The sequence below is a fragment of the Onychostruthus taczanowskii genome, unplaced genomic scaffold (genome assembly GCF_017590055.1).
Source record: "Onychostruthus taczanowskii isolate IOZ18803 unplaced genomic scaffold, ASM1759005v1 scaffold16, whole genome shotgun sequence".
Taxonomy (NCBI): Eukaryota; Metazoa; Chordata; class Aves; order Passeriformes; family Passeridae; genus Onychostruthus; species Onychostruthus taczanowskii.
In genome coordinates, this window is record NW_024498795.1 from 12,806,564 (window position 1) to 12,824,943 (window position 18,380).

Below are 18,380 nucleotides of genomic sequence, written 5' to 3' on the forward strand. Positions count from 1 at the left end.
TCATAATTTAAAACTAAATCCCATTTTTTTGTGGGGAAATATTTGTATTAATTAGATGAAATTCAAATTGCTTACAAACTATATGTATATATGTATATATTTTAAAGTGTCCCTTTACGTCTCTTCATGCACCAATATAGAATAAAAAGTAAAGAGGAAGAAAAGTGTAAAAACATAAAACTTTCTTAATGAGACATAACCACGAAGATAAATGATGGCAATGTCACTTTCTGGCTCAATGGAAATAACTGTGCCCTTACTGTGGGGTTTTTCTCATTTTTGATTAGAGGATTATAAAATGGCTATCACCAAGGCAGAATTCAGATCTAATGGACTAACATTGAATTAGATATGCAATTTCAGACAAGAAAGAGAGACTCTTCTCTCTCTCTCTCTGAGCCTGGCTAGTGTCATTAAGAGCTGTGGAGAATGAAGAAACATAGCAGAGACAGACAGGAGCCAAGCAGTAAATTGACCCACTCATCTCCCTTCTGGAACTCTCCCAAAGAGCTTTTATTTTATGCGACAAACACCTCCTTTGCTCACTTGAAGGTCAAGTGACTGATGATGTCTCACCAGTTTCCAGCTCCACAATATTTAAGAATTTCCATGTTACATTATCTGTTCCTTTTCCCTCCACATCATCCGCTGTTCTCTTTTAGAAGTGGCCAGCAGAAAACTACAGCTACAAATAACAGTCTATAAAAGTCCATAGATACTCCATTCTTACAAATTTCAATCTCTCACAGCAGACAATAAATCAATGATTCACCCTTATGTAGAATCATTTATCAGCAATGTCAAAGTTCCTTGGCAACATTATCCACTTTTAAAAAGGAGTCTGAATGCTTAGGGACACTCTTGGGAGATTGCAAGGACAACATTCATGGAATTGACTGTACATGAAATAAAAAGCAAACTTAGATTTTCACCCTCTCTCGTTCCTCTTTCAGAGTGACATGCACCACTCTCAGAACAGAAAGGGAACGACCTTCATATTTTTTCAGTGGGAAAATATGCACGTCTTATGCATGTCCTTACAGGACAGCCAGGTAGCAGCCAGAACCATCACAGCTTTTGAGCCCTTGAGAAGTGCAAAAAGATATCTATGTGTAAATTACCAAGAGAATGCCTGGAACCAAAGTAAAACTAGAAGTCACAAACTCTAATCTTTGGACAGTAGTTATATCCTATTTGCTAATTACCCTCTCCTATTACGTGTTTTGTCTAATATAAAGGAGTGACTAGGTCTGATAAAAGGGAAGCGTAGTTTTCAACCAGCTGCTCTAAAAACGTGGGTAAAACCTCAGGATATTCTCAGAACAATGAGAAATACACAGATAATGTATGGCACTTTTCTTCCAGGGACCACTGTAAAACCAGACTACCAACCACAGAGGAAGAGGGATGGTTTGCTGAAGGCCATGCAAGAATCACAGCACTCATTCAAGGATAAAGCAATGAGACTGTACTGCCTTCCACATTACATTACCACTGTGTTCACCAAAACATACAAATGTTCTAAGTATTAAAGATACAAATTTATGAGAACTACAACTGCATTAACACACTAAGAGATCCCTAGACTCATAAATACTAAATACCAATCATTGCTCTGCACATGTGCAAAATGAGAAGATGCTTAAATAAATACCTCCTGTTAGTTATCTGTGACACTTCCAAATGAATAGCCATTTATTTACTGTAGGATGGAAAAGATGAATGTTGCAAAAAACAATCTTGTATTTACTCTTCATAAGTTTTACTTACTCATTATAACTTATTAAACTTTCATAGAATATTATCACTATAACACTAAAAAGGCTAGGTTAGATTTGAATAATGAGTAAAAATATATACTCCTTACAGCTACCTGTGATGCTCACAGTAAGTGGTCGATTAATATCAAACCAAGCTGACGGTGCTTCTGCTTTTGCCATATGAAAATGCAGAAGCTGGTGATGACTCCCAAGAAACAAAACAGAAGAAATCAGAGGGGAGAAATATGAGGAGTACCTATTTGAGTGTTTGTCTGTCCTCCTTTTTCAGCAGCCATTCCTTCCCAAATCATGTACCTCTAGAAGAGGACCCTGAAAAAGAACACCTCCCTCTACCTTGTAATCTGAAATATCTGCATACCTAGCAGACAACACTGGAAATGAGTTTGGCTGCTACAGCACAGGTTGTCCTGCCTCTCCACCTCCCACCAACACTGCAATAGGTTAGCTGATGCTGCCATCTCTTAATCTTATTTAGTCTCTCACCTGCTTGCTTGCTATTCTGAGTTACAGGGTTAAACATAGAACCTGGGTGTGTTTGCTGCATGCAGTTTTAGAAAGCTGGCCTGAATTCCTTGTAATTCTTCCTTCAGTGACAGGAAACACACTTGGCCTTCCAGACAAGTCAGAAGAAATCAGTGAAGGATCAATTAATGCCAAGGTATTTTGAGATGCTGCTAAGAGGAAAGAACTTACTAGCATTCTAATAAGTCTTATATATATATATTCCAGAAAATAGAGTGTGGCTGTCTTGGTAAGGAACATGAATTTTTCTTTTTAAAAAATATTTTAAAGGTATGATTGCAGAATAACCTGTCAGATATGCAAGGAGAGATTTCTGCTAAGAGAAACATGGTGCAGTTTCTACCTTCAGATAAAGACTCCATTTCAGCTGACACAGTGTAGCTTCTGCCAATAAATCATAAGGGTCCTGGGCTTAGAAACAACTGCAGCAAAATGCAGTATATACATACTGTCCAGTGAATGAAGATGGAGGAATCTATACCTGCCCTTGTATCAATCCTGCCTTTGATTGATCTGCATCTCAAAGTTGCCACTTCATGAATTTCACAATTAGGGTTTTAACTTGTTCTCTGAATGTGCATTTAAGTTTCTTGCTGATGTTGCTGTAGAGGTTGTTTCTCTAGTTTTCACTTGTGAAAAAAGTCTTTTGTCCTTGATTCAGGTAAAGTGTCTTAGGGCTAAAGGAGACATTTTTGGGAGTAGAAACCAGCCTCATGGAAGTTAAAAGTGAATATACTTTCTGAAAGAATTGAGTTTGTATTTAAAGTATTGTGACAAGAAGAGTTTTCATGGTCCTTTTCCTCCTTTTTTTCAAAATTTCCTTTTCCAGATGGTACATCAAAACGATTACTCTTAGGGATCATCATTCTCCTCTCTTGACTGATATTTTTCAGGGCAATTTGTGCAAAGGCCTTACTATGGACTTCTTGTATAAGAGTACAAAATTGTCCCACTGATGATTTCTTTGTGTTTGTTTTACTGGAAAAATTAGTTGCTTGGGAGAGAGGCACACATCCTGAATATGATTGTGATTGAAATTTTCTAGACATTTAGATGAATGAGATATTAGACTCCATTTCTTCATCCATCTTATACTTCATTTTCTTCTACATTTTTTCCAGAAAAAAAAAAAGAGAATTTTGGATTTCTGTCCCACTTCTCCTCCCATTCATCAGAGTTTCAAATCATAGTTTGTATATTAACTGCTCAGACCATTGTTTCTTGAGACCTGCTTCTTGAGACTGATTTACCTTTAGGATTACCTTTTGTTTAACATGAAGAGACAGGATTCATCCTGTACTGTAGGAACATCAGTCTGGAAACTTCCACTATATATACTAGAGTTAGGAACTGGAGTCATACTTTGAGCTCAAAGTAATGCATTTGTGTTTGATTTTTCAAAGTGAAGGAATTGTCATACCTCAGTTAACAGGCTGACAAAGGACAGAGGAAGAAATAAAAAAACAATTTTGTTTGTTTATATATGCATCCACACACACACACAAACACATCACAGTAACAGAGGAGGAAGAAGCGAGCAAAGTATTTCGGTGACACTTTGGCTCCCCCTTCTAACTGACACAATTTTTAGTACCATATCACTTCCCTGCAGTATAGAAAATAAACCCCATTACAATCTCTTGGAACAATAAAGACATAAACCAAGCCACAGCCTGAAACAAATATTTCTTTAGGAAGTATGTGTAAATTGTTTTTTTCAGTTCACAAGCAAATGAAAAATACTTCTAATTTTCAAAAAGCTGATAAAACTTACTTGCTTTGATACGCATAAATGTTTTATTCTAATTTTGGACAAAATACTTTTATTTTTAAATGGTTTTAAATTTTTTTTATCTGAAGATCAAAAAAGCATTTGAATTTTGAGGGATCAAGATCTAGAGAGTTCACTAGATTTAAATTATCTTAGATATATTAATATTCTAGCTTTCTCACACTTTCTTTAACCAAACTAGCATTGTCATTGACCTAGGAGGAAATTTTGTTTAATGTTGGTTAGAAAGCAAATTTAATAGCAACCATAAAATCATTATGGTTGGAAGGAGCAGTCCCAGTACAGACCCCTCTGTGTTCCACCTGTAATCAGCCTGCAGGTAGAGTACCAACCTCGAACTGTTCTCTGTAGAGGATGACAATCCAGCTGTCTGGTAGTTCACTCATCTAGACCATAATGTCCTGACTTAGATACTAATGCCATGCTAAAACCAAAGTAGCCAATATCTGCTGCCTTACTCAGTTTCACAGATCTGATAATTTATTCATACAAGACAGTCATCAGGTTGGTCAGGTGTGGTTCTTCTGCTTTAATTATTGCTACATATTCCCAATCAACTTTGTCTACTTCCTGAATCCAGATGTGGCTTCCAAGAGGACTTGCTAGATGTTTTCTCCAGGCCCTGAGGTGATGTTCACTGGTCAGGGCAGGATTTCCTTTGATTGCATTTTAGGCCTTTTTATGAATATGGGGAGAACATCTTCTTTCTTTGTCCATTGGAACATTCCCTGATCTCAACAAACTTTCAAAAATATTTGAGATCATCCCCATGATGTGGGTAACCAGAGCTCTCAGCCCATAGGGATTACCCAAGGGGCATCCAAATCAGTTCTGTTCTATATTGCTGTAAGGTTTTCTATTTATTTTCCTGGAGGAAATTTTGTTAACAAAATCCAGGGCATGGAATACAAACTCATTTAGTTCCAGCAAACACAGAGATGTCTGTTGGAACTAAATAAGTTGTCCCATTCAACAGCAAGTCTAAGATGAATGAAAACTCCTATCAAAGTCCATTTGATGAAGGAATATAGTACTGTTCACAGCTAAATAGTAGAAATCAGCAAGAAGAGAGACCCCAGATATTCCCTCTGAAATTTCATTTTTATTTTTTTAAATAATCAGGATAAAAGATAGAAACATTTCTTTAACTACTAGTGATAGGACACTTTTATTCAAATATATTGTCCTCAAATATATCTCATTCCAGACCTTTAGAAATCTTTTTATTAGCTAACAGAGGTGATTCTTTGGGATTTTTATGTCTTTATCTGGCTAGTTCTAGCAGTCACAATTTCTGTGATGTCTAGGCTGAACTCAATTCACTAACTCTTCTTGAATAAGCTGATGAATATGCTGATGAAACAGTGGATAAGAGAAAAGTTAAGAGGTGGAGGAATGTTCATAAACTCCACCATAATTCCCTATTTCTACATCAAAACTGAAAAATGAGTGAGTAGCTACAGATGTTTTAAGTGAAACATATTCCTCTGTGACTTCAGAAGGACTTTCTAAAATTCAGGTACTATCCTGATACTTTTTTTTTAAAGGGGAGAATAAATGTTGAGCCAAAGGCCCTTTATTCATTATACCAAACTTAACACTCAGAGTCATGAGATTTTCAGACTCTTCTCATATCAAAATTGAGATAGAAACTGTTTTAATCACAAAGGCTACTGTGTATATTGTTTTTCCCTTATTCCTGTGCCTGAAGCTTAATGGGGTGCCAAGAGACTTCCTAGTTTTCATTTGAAATATGCACGACTTTCTGGTCTCCAGAGTTAAGAAAAGAGTTTCTGAAAACAAATGAGCCAGGCAGTTTACAGAGGGAGAGATGGAAAAGAATAGATGAGCCACTCACCTTTATTTAACCTAATGATTTTTAGGCGAATGATAAAACTTCTTTTGGGCTGACTCATGAATTTTGAAAGCTTGAAGTTCTCGCTACTGACACTGATGTAAGTGTATATAGCTGACTTTCCTGAGACAAATGGAAAGACAAATGGAAAGCTGCCATTTTAAGCCTCCTGCAATTTCAATTATGCATGCCTGGTAGAGTAATTTCTCCATATTTTAGTATCTAAACCTTTTTTTAAAATGTATCTTCAAGTAATCTAATCATCGGGGTTGTTATTTGCACACAGTAGATTTTAAAATCTTTACATGTAGTTAATAAGGTCTCCTGTAAAATGGCTGTTTTTACACTTACTCTGTGTCAAGTGGTGTTGGTGCTACATGCCTCAGGGTGTAACTTTTGAGAGTTTTGCAGTTCTGCCTGGCTCTTGTACATTTTGCACCTTTCACACATTCTGAGGCAATAATGCCATAAAGGTCATAAAGACACTGCAACAGATTTCAGACTCAGCCTTTACATTTTTTATTTTAAAGTCTTTAGAATCTTTGAAAGTAATATGCATATTTAACAAGATATAACTACAAAATGTGCTGAAATTTATTGTAATCAATGCCTAACCCTTTCCATCATCCAAGATAATCTGCCACCATTCTTATGAAACTTTTTATCTTTCCACTATGAGGAAAAGTAATCAGTTTTTCTGCTGGAAGTATTATTCCATGTTGAAAATTTACTGGATGTGAAATTTACAAAAGGATTCACTAAAAAAAATATAGATAGCACGAGTAAGATCTATTAATACAGAGGAGTGAAACATTAAAAAAGGAATAATCCCACCTTCATACATTACACATTCTTTCAGCGCAGTAGGAGCAAATAATCTATCAAGGACATACAGAGATACTAAATATAGGGTAAGCCTCCTTTGGAAGTTCTAATATTGAGCAGCTTATGGAGCTTTCGGTATTAAAAACTATGAATCATTCTCCTAAAAAAAATATTTCTTCTTCATTGTTTCAGATTCATTATGGGCCTTTTCATAAATGCAGGAAACACTAAAAAATCCCAGAGGTAAGCCAAACAACCCTATTGACCATCCTAATTAGGTCTTTATAAAACTGGATCCCATTGCCTTGATTTTCTTCATTTACTGGTTATGAAGCTATGGTGCTTATTTTTTAAGGACTGTTTTGGGAATTACATTTAAATATATTGCTTTTACAGAAGGTTTCTCATTATCTTCTTTTTTTGGTAGTGCTTTTGATTCGCCTGATTGTGTCCTGCATTTGAAGAGGGTAGACTATTAGTCATGAGAGACAAGCAATGCAGTAAATTTGTTGTGCGCTACTTGATCTGGAATCTAGAGAGTGGTGATCCTGTTAAGCACATGGTTGATCAAGGGCAACACTTTAAATAAGATTATAAGGCTAAAGTCTTCTTGATTATGAGAGAAATAGAAACACTACACTTGTTTGTTCTCACAGGCTGGAGCTTTTTGTTAGTTTAATCCCTCACAGAAGCTGGGCTTGAAAGTTCAGAAGTTTAACTTGAAAGTTAGCTCTTAAATTGTATCTGTTGTCCAGAGGTTTTAAAACCTCAGGCTAAGTTATAATGCTGTCTGATAGAAGACCAGGACAACACCCTGTTTTCCTAGTTCCCAGGGAGTATCTGCATCAGCATACACTGCATCAGCTTTTCTAAAGCTTTAAAACATGAAGATGAAAGTTTTCTTTTTCTTTTCTTTTCTTTTTTATTTTTTTTCTTTTCTTTTCTTTTCTTTTCTTTTCTTTTCTTTTCTTTTCTTTTCTTTTCTTTTCTTTTCTTTTCTTTTCTTTTCTTTTCTTTTCTTTTCTTTTCTTTTCTTTTCTTTTTTTTTTTTTATCCATATCTGGCACTTTTTCTTTACTCCTGGAAGATTGGCAGACTAATATCTTACCTAGCTAACTGACAGTCCTCTCTCCTCCCACAGGCATTCTCATGTCTCAAGAAAAGAAAAAGTAACACATCTAACATTCATCCACCACTATAAACCAAATGGATGACTGAGCAAGAGCAGACTTGAGTTTTCTAGTGAAACCCTACACAATGTCCTAAGTCATCAGAAGGATACATGCATGACTTGATTATAAAATTATTGGTCTACTTTCAGCACCTCCTCTGGTGCTGAGCTGGGGAATGGGAGCCTGAAACCAAGGATAAGACATTATTACGGCCATTGGACTTGTACTTTCCTTTACTTCCTGGCCTCACAATGACTGTGGCAATGAAGTTCCATGCCATAAGAAGGAGCTGCAAATGAAGCTGCTCTGAGACACCTTTAGTTGGTACTCTGGCTAACCTGGAAAGTAAGAATTACAAAGGTTGCTCTTGGTTACATTTGTGCCCCAGTTCTGTATTGTCTGTGTGCTTAGAAATATCTCTGACTATAAACACAATATTGAAGAGAAAGTAGGTCTCAAGAATGAGTATGTTATTAGATTGTCATATTTGCAAAGGGAAAAAATCATACTTTTTGCTCTGCAGTATGCAAAATATTTATTTTGGGGGGTTGTTGCTGCTGTTAGGGTGATGTTTTGTGGTTTTTTCAGCATACATAATTTTGAACACCACTCAAACATCATTTTTCATTTTCTCATTTTATTATAATGATGAATTTTATGGGAAAGCCACAAAGCAAAGCAAAAGGAAACAAAAACTACATGACATGCTATTATACATGGAGTTTCATCTCTGGCCAGAAGAGATTGATGGACCTGCCTGTGGCTCGTGTATTACTCTCCCTTGCTAACCAGAAATGAAACTTCATGTGTCTCAACTTATATTTTATTTTTTTTAATTTGGCAGCTACCTTTGGATAGGACAGAATCAATACCATTCTATCAGACTCTACATTTTATTTTATAAACGTGAACCCTGACTAGTCTTTGATGAAACATTTCACATCAAATACTTAGTCAACAGATGAGAACAGGTCTTCTGGGCCTAAAGAACACATGATGTACAGCGAGTAATTAAAGACTACAGGTAGACCTTAAATCATCACTAAGACAGAAATACTGCTCTTCTAGAGTTTTGAATAGTAAAGAAAAACTATAAATACTAAAATAAAAAATCATCTTTCTTGAAAATCCACAAAAATCTGTTGACTAGTCAACTTCAGTAAACTTGTATCTTAAATCCCATGGCTTTCTGCTAGTTTTGCAGGTAGGTCCACAGTGAAGTCCTGAAAATGCACAATCATACAGAAGCTTAAATGCACAACTTTGCATAGGGCAAACATTTATATAGAGTGAAAATTGTTATCCTTGCAAGTTTAAGAATAAGAGAACCATTAAGGTTGGAAAAGTTTAAACAGACCTTCCAAGACAATAAGTGAACAACTGCCACCAATCTCTGGTTTGTGTTTAGGACTTGGCTGAAAAAGAAAGGTGTCTTCTATGGATATAGTATGGTGAGAACAGTTGAAGAGAAAAAAATAGGACAGTATAAATGAAGTGAGGAAGAATATCATAGGACCTTAAAGGAACTTGTAAAAGTGGACTTTTTTTTCTTGTGAGAAGCAGTAATGCCAACGGGAAGAACAATTAAATGGAGGCTAGTGCTGAGTGCCAAAGAAGTAATTTCTAAGGGCTTTTCTTTTTTTCACTGAGCATAAGAGAAAGATTTAAATGATACAACCCTTGGGCTCATGAGCTTGGCAAACCCTGTTAATTTTTCTGTAAAGACAGTCTTGCTTTGCCAAATAGATTTCACCAAGTTTTCACGGCTCTTTCTAAAGCACTCTAGAAAACAGGAAAACATAATTAAACCAAAATAATAGATATAAATCATAAATTTAACCAAAGCAGGAGTGGTAGGAATTACAAATAAACTGAAGGCTTGTTGACGGAGGAATTCTTATGCAAATAACTAATGCAGTTTCTGTTTTCCTGTTTGCATCATTAATTTGTAATAAAACATGAATTAGGAACAGTTTTCTAATAGTGCCTTCCCCTCTGTTTTGCAATATCAGATTTATTGGAGAATGTAATCTGTCAAGTGGTTTCCTTTCAAAGATCCTCTGCTTCTGGCTTGCATTTGAAGCGAGAGTTACTTGTGAAGAACTGCTGTGCAGTCTAGATTCAAACTGTTATTTTTGTGTACAGTGATTTTTCCCCCTGCTGTCCTATTCCACTTAACAAGGCAATGGCTTGTCTTTTAGATTTACAGAATAAAGCCGTGATGAGAACAGACAAGTTGAACATACCAGAAGAATCCACAGGTAAAGCAACAGAGGTCAGTAATATCAGAAATGAGACTTTATTACTCTGACAGCCCAAAGAAAATTTACAGTTGTTTTGCTGTTGATGTGTAGGCAGTAGACCAGAGAAGAAACTCCATTTTCATAGGCCAAAAGAAGGACACAAACCCAATGGCTGAAACTTTCTGTCATTGTGCAGTTACTGATCTCCTAGACTGAGGAGGTCAGCAAGAGCCTCTCAGCCCTTTTTTTTTCTATTCCCCACTCAAACCACACTATGAGTCCTCTGATATGCTCAGTAAAATGGCATTCACATTGTTCAAGGCGAATCTACCAACGTCATCATTATTTTCTCTTTTCTGTCTTCCTTGTTATGTTACTACATCATTAATCCTCTTCCCAAATCTTTCAAAAGCAGACTGGAGCATGTCACATCAGGCATTCTGTGGTGCATGGTGTGTCTGAGCAGAATTCACCATTCTCTGCTTCATTGTGACTAGCGTTTTATCTCAAGATTCCTATTGTGAGCATCCTTTCTGGCCCTCCAAAAGTAATCAGAAAGGTTTGTCCACTCCTATTAGACCTACATGGAGGGAAATAACAGCATTAGAGGTCAATTATGGGGGGAAAGAGAAATGGAATCAAAAAGTGCTGGTTTCATTAGTGTCTTCTTGTAAAAAGAGAAAAGCTACTATCTGAAATTGTTAATACAGAATTAGACAAGGAATGATGCCATACATCAAATGGTATTGCTTACAACTACATAGGAACAATGCTGCTAGTAAAATAAACCTGAATAAAACAGTTTTATGGGTTATTCAGATAAAAAGGCCAGATTCACTGAAGCTTAAAAAAAGAAGACAGAGTAAAAGGCTCTTTTCTAAAAAAAGGAGATTCAGAATGATGCCTTACTTGTCTTTGCAAGACAGCGGAGCAATGACTTGATACAGAAAGTGTTTCATCTGGAATAGAACTTTTTCAGAAAAGAAAAGGCTTTTAATTGTACTGTAGAGTCTATCTAGTGAAGAGCAGGCAAGTTTAAGAGACTATGTCCACACTAAAATGTAACTTACAGAAAGAAAAATTATGAAAGGGATTTAAAGATATGTAAAAAAAACCAAATTGGTCTCTATTCAGGCTACTCTTCTCAAAACTGAAGGCTCATAATTTTTTCTTCGTTCAAATTAATTACCATGCAGATTAATTTAAATTGTTCTGCTTAGCTATTAGCAACAGTGTGATGGACCCCTATGTGCCACAAAGGCACCAGTGGAGCTCTCTTTGGGCCTGCCTCAAGCTTTCCCTGTGCAATGCTATCAGTTATTGAGAGCTATAATTATTTGCACCCATCAACATTTGAAGTTCATCTTAGTCTCTGCTCTAGGTAGGCTACAAAGGGTTAAATTTTCTGAAGAAAAACATTGAGATTATTTAAACACTTTCTTACAGAGATTATTCAAAAAAATGAGACCTATTGTAAAATATAAGGATTAATTTATTAATCAGAGCTTTCTGAACTCTCACATTAAGCAGCTTTGTTATGCTAATTCCCTTATAAATGAATAATGGACTTATTCTCCCATTATTGGCTATCATTTTAAAAGACCCATTTAGAAAATGAAGATGTCCTTTTCTCTTGAAAATTATTATGTATTTTATAGCACAAGTTTTTAAATTGAATATTTGCTCCCCATACCCTTCTGTTCCCCCCTGCCCTGCTTGTACTCCTCAGTCAATGTTCAAATCAAACACAGCCATAACCATTTGTCACAGAGATACATAGTGTGTGGAAAGAAAGCACAATAGAGAGAATGGGCTTTGAGAACAGAGGCCTAGTTCTACAAAGCTATTTACCTCTGAAAAATTTAGATGTAACCTTAGTTCCTAGACATTTTAAATAAAATTCTGTTGTGAATAATGACATAAAAGAAGAAAGACAAGATGGTGCAACTGTAGAAAACCAGAAAGTTAAGTCATAACATAGGATTTATGTTGAAAAGAAAAAATATCTTTAGTAGAAGAGCTTCATTTTGCTACACATTTTCTACATGTCTTGGAGACTTCATCCGCTCTTGACTGCGTATATATGCACTGTCAGTCAAGTTCAAACCTATGAAGAAATTAAATTCACATTGTCAGGTCTCTTACAATAGAGTTCTAGAGCTTTCTGGGGAAGGGTCCTGGCTAGATTGCTGCTTTGATGTGTTTTCACTTGTGCACTATGCAGGAATTGGAGGGAGAGGAGGAAGGGAATAGAGTGAAAAGGGTTTGAACACACTTCAAGCAGCTGGCAAGTAGAGACTGTGACATTACTGTGTCTGAAGCACACAAGACATATTCCTTTTGGGGCAATTGTCATCCTTGGCTAAGGGACACAAACTCCCTTAGTTCCATGACATGGATAATAACTTCTGGAGGAAAAAGCCTTGGCTCTAGCTACATCCCAAAACAGCCCTGCTCATTCATCTTTTCCTTCCACTGTTATGGACAAATCACAGCTTTAGGAAAAAATGGCCTGAGCTCCTAAAGATTCTATGGCAACACCTGCGGCAAGGGCAGAACACATTTTTTGTGCAGGCTAAAATGAGGCTGAGTTCAGGCTGCCTGTAATGCAAGTACCAGTAACTGCATCTCCTCTGGAATTTCCAACTCAGGAAAGTATTATCAGTTACATGTAGCCAAAAAAACATGCAGCTACAAAGGCCCATGGATGAAATCAGGAGATTTGGCTTCCTTAGGCTGATCTTGGAACACAAAGAAAATATACATTTTCTTGTATATTCCCTATCTCCAAAACATAAATAACATTTGTTTTTTCTCTCCTTTCACAGTCAGGGCTGTAAGTTCTTATGAAGCAGAGGTACTTCTTATGATCATAGAATTGCTTGTGCTGGAAAGGATCTTAAAGATTATCTTGTTCCAGTCCCCCTGCCATGGGCAGAAACACCTTCCACTAGACCTATCCAACCTGGTCTCAAAGAGTTCTTCTGGACAACCTGTTCCAGAGATTTACCATCCTCACAACTGAGAATTTCTTCCTAATATTCATTCTAAACTTAATTTATTTAAGTTTGTAGCCATTCCCCCTTGTCCTGTCACTAAATGCTCTTGTAAATAGCTTCTGTTCATCTTCCTTGTAGGCTCTCTTCAGGTACCAGAAGGATGCAATGAGGTCACATCAAAGCCTTCTCTTCCCTAAGGTGAACTGTCCAAATCCTTCCAAGCTTTCCTCTTGGGAGAGATGCTCCATTCCTCTAATCATCTTGTTGTTCTTCCTCTGTACTTGCTCCAACAGGTCAATGCCATTCTTGTGCTGGGGACCCCAGTGCTGGAAGCAGCTCTGCAGCTTGGCTCTCACCAGAGAGGAGTAAAGGGGCAGAATTCCCCCCCTCACCCTGCCCACCTTGGTTTTGATGCAGCCCAAGACACTTTTGGCTTTCAGGGCTGCAGGACCACATTGCTGGGTCATGTTCAGCTTATTATCCAACAGCACCCCCAGGTTCTTCTCAATCCCTTCATACCCCAGGCTGTGTTGATACAAGGGGTTGCCCCAACCCAAGTGCAGGACTTTACACTGTCTTATTAAACACCACGAGATTCCCCTGTGCCCACTTCTGGAGCTTGTCCATGTCCCTTAGAATGGTATCCTGTCCATCATGTGTCAACAGGACCACTCAGCTTGGTGTCATCTGCAAAATTGCTGTGGGTGACCCTTTCATCTATGTCATTAATAAAGATATTAAATAATACTGGTCACTATATGGAGCCCTGAGGAACACCTCTTGTGATTGATGTCCTTCAGGGCTCTGAGCCATTGATCACTGCACTCTGTGACTGTTCAATAAATTTCTTATCAATCTAACAGTCCACCCATCAAATCCATCTCTCTTCAGTTTAGAGAGAAGGATGTTGTGGGGGACCAAGTCAGAGAGTGTACAAAAGTCCAGATAAATGTAATTAGCAGCTTTTTCCTTATCCTCTGATGTAGTCACTCCACTATAGAAGGCCACAGAGTTGGTCAGACAGGACTTGCCCTTGATGATGTGGAGGGTTTTAAAAAGCCTATTACAAGGTCTCTTCAAACCAACACAGGTGTTTTGATTTTTTTTGTACCTGTGGACTTTTATAATTGCAAAGTCATCCAACTTTGGCTTGATTGTGGAAGAAATGTGAACAGTTTGTTCTCTGTTGGATGTTGACAAGGCAAGTGAAAACCCAAGGCAAGCAGGGATAGCTCAGACAAGGGTACTCACTGGACCTTGTTTTGTCTCATGGGCTGTGATCCATACTGTTGTGCAGCTCAGTGGTTAAATCTTGGAGAGAATTAGAGTTGGAAGAATACAGCTCTCTTCCAAGCTCTGGTGTTGTTTAGGCACATTTCTCTGTGCTTCACCCACCAGCTGGATAATGACTGAGTTCACAGGCATTTGAGAGGAGTTGTAATTTTTAGCTTAGTCTTCTGGGTGAATGCAAAAAAAAAAAAAAAAAAAAAAAAAAAAAAAAATTCCCTTTTAAGCCCAAATAAAAGCTGTCATACAAGTTTGATTCAAAATGACAGGGTCTGCCTGATGTCAGGAAAGGATAGGTCATTGGAAAACATGTATAGCTCCTTACTTGAGTGTGGAAGAGACTAACAGACTCTCTGGAAAAAGTTCATTTTGTTTCCATTGGATGGCAAATTAAGATGGAATTCAGAGGACCGAACATATCCTATAATAGATTCCAATAAAGCAGACACAGAAAGCACTAGATACCTCCAGAAAGTTGGGAGAGAAGAAGAAACATGGAGTTCAGAGACCTACATTACAACCTGAAGTAAATGACATGGCCATTTTCCTTAATTTTCATTGATGTTAATAGTCACTTAGAACTCCTCTGCCAGAACCCACAAAACATGCATAATTGACTTCTCTTCAGGTGGGGAAAAGAGAGGAAAATGTCCTTCAAAATAATCCTGCAGCCTTTTAGGCTGTTCCATTTTACAGCCAATTCTTCAGCTGTCAATTTTCTTCCCTCTTGCCCAGAAATACTTACAAACACTTTTTCTCTTGACCCTGTGGGGACCCATAATTAGAAGGTTTGTCCACACTCTTCCTACAATATTCCAAGACTGGAAATCTGCTTGCAATCAGCTCTGCTCTCTGCTGAGAAGGCTGTGGGAGAGCCACCACCAGCAATCTGACCGCTTTGAAGCCTTCATAAAATGAAACAGTGGAACAAATTGGGCCACAATAAAAGTGGAAAAAATTCTATTAGAATTATTTGAAATTAGGGAAATTGACCCTGTATTTTTAACTCATGGGCCATCAATGAGTTAACAAATGCTGGAAGTCATTTTCCTGGGGACTTGTAACAGGAAGAGAACCAAGCATTTGATTCTTATCAATGAGTTATGAAACCCACATATTTAACAGGCAATTATCTGAAAATAATCCTAGGCTTCTGATATTCTTGTGCCCTTTCCTAATGCTCTTTTTTATTTTAGCACTGCTGGTGTCTGCTTTCCTCCATGGAAGTTAAAAATATTCATTTATTTTCCTGCCTACTCTGCTTCTGAATTTAAAATAAATAAATAAATCAATTATTTTTTATAAGCAGGTGTTCTTGCTTATAAGTGTCAAATAAAGTACCTATCTATTCACATTTTTATAATGGAAAAAAGAAATAAAAAGATGAAGAAGAACCTAGCAAGAAAATGCTATGGTATTCGTGGGTTTGTAAATGGGGGATTTGAATTTGTGAATTTTGCGAGTTCTGAAGGACAATAGAGGTATTATTTTCAAAACCCCAGTATGGTTGCTCTGTCTTTTAAGCCCCCACCACGTGCTTCTAAAGACATAAATAATACTTAATGATCACCTGCAGAGCTGGTGTTGTTCTTCAGATTACTGAGGACTTTAAAGGGTTTGATGGATACACTCGATGCCTGTAGTCAAACCAGCAGGAGATGGTAGCGTCTCCAAAGGAGGCAAAGGCCTGAGTAATAGCTGGGCCCAGAACTCCTCCAGGAAACCTGCAGTAGAGCAGGGTGACCCAGTGCGCATCGATGCATATGAGCTTGGTTGGACACAGATCATACCATTAACACGTGAGTGGTGGGTGTTTTTTTCCTAGATTTGCTTGTCAATGAAAAAAGAAAGTTGTCAGCACTAGGAATCTCATCCATACATGTTCCATTGTATACAACTTGACGTGGCAACCCTTTTATCCCATAAATATAGCAGCTTAAGTGAGCTTTTCTTAGGATCTCCTGGCTAGGTGATGTGGCTGCATGGCAATGGTCTCCTGTTGAGCTGGGATTCCTCCAAACCTCACTCCTTGTGGCAGATGTACCTTTCTACTAATGTCAGATTTTTGGGTGAGTCAAATTTGAGTTCTTTCCAAATTGCAGCTGGACTGCATGCTAGGTGCTCTCACCTGGAGCTGGGATGCCTATCAAGGTTTGAGATTCCTTACCTGAGACAGCAATCCATCCTTGCCCAAGGTAGAGAGACCCTCAATAACAACACTTGCTGACAGCTTGATAAATCAATGTTAATGAAATCCATGTAGCTAATTCCTTACAACATAAACCATTGACCAAGTCAGTCTAAGATTGGACCTAGACACACCTAGGCTCCTTGAGAAGTCCAAAAATCAAGGAAGTCGTCTCTAAACCTTATGAGTCAATGGAAAGGTCTCCCTTATCCTTTAAGATCTTCAGTCTCTGTAAATATTTTTTAATACATTCTAATTTGATTTTGCTTTGCATGTTTCATCCAATTAATAGAGTGATCCTTGCCATCAAATTTTGTTACAGTGCATTTCTGTGTATTAAATGGTATTATTTCTAGAAATCCAATAATATTAAAAGAATTTTTGCTAGTAGTTTTGATGATGGTTATTTAAGCAACCTTAAATTGTTCATTTGTGACATAAAGGAAACAACAGTGAAGCCAACATGCATGAACTGAAACAGAGTTCAAGAGAAGTTGAACAAGCTTGTAGGTTTCTGAATAGACAAGGTAGCCAGTAAGCCTCACATTCTCCTGTTCTCCCGAATGCTAAAAATATTTGCTATATTATGAAGCTAAAGTTTCTTTTTCTTTTCTTGGCAAACTTTAGTTTGCATCTACAATTTTCAGGAGAGATTTATCCCAAAGCCTTTTAGCTGTGATTTAAAGCCTTTTTTGCTTTTTGTTGTTTTTATTCCTTTCCCAGCTTTCAGAAAAGACTTTTATTTCTGTTAGTTTTTTGGCTTTATTTATTCAATTTTTTTATTATTTAATCATTATTTTCTTTTCCTCCCCCTCCACACATTTAAGATGAATATATTTAAGGGCTTTTCAGTTATACAGAAAGACAGTCCACTGTGACAGGTTGTGTTTAATTTCAGGCTATTATATTTTTCAGCTAAAAATATGAACCTTTCACATCTGTTTTTCCATTTCACTATGTGGTATTTCCACCTGCTGGACACAGGACACTGCCAGCATCTCAGAGTCTGACCTCTTTTTGGCTCAAACTACAAGAAAGTTGTTTAAGTTGGCAAAACAGGAAGAAAAAGGAAAACCAAACTTCATTTCTGAATCAACTTAGGAGGCCAGAAATTTAACACATATTTAGTAAAGAGATAAAAATATGGCTTATAACAAATAAATCTGTAAGTACTGACTGCCATAGGAAGCTCAAAACTATATATTTTTTAAACTGCTAGAGTTATTACAAATATTAGATATGGATGACCTGTGCTTTTCTTAGTGTTTTTCTTCACAGTTCATCTCAGTTGGATTTCTTTTCTTGTGATGAAATCATGGTATTTTACAATGACAAGCCAGTGTAATTATCATGTTATGAAAACAGACTGTAGAAAGAAGTAAAATGGACAGAGAGAAAAATACTCTGTGTACTTGACTGCTGTCAAAAATTAACTGTTAGTTCTCCCTTTTACCAGAAAAAAAAATTAAAATTATGTTGTACAAGACTTTCCCAGTATGTGAATGGTCTTCCTTAAATAAATGGAAGAAATACTGTTATGTTTTTACTTACTGGCTGCTAAGAAACATTAAATTAAGATAAATTCTTGTTCTGTTGCATTCACTGTATATTTTGTCTATCAACAAATAATGGTGCACAATCTTTTTGTATGAAAGCTTCATTCTATGCAGGATACTAAAGCACACAGAGTTTCAGTGTATAGCAACCTTGTAATAA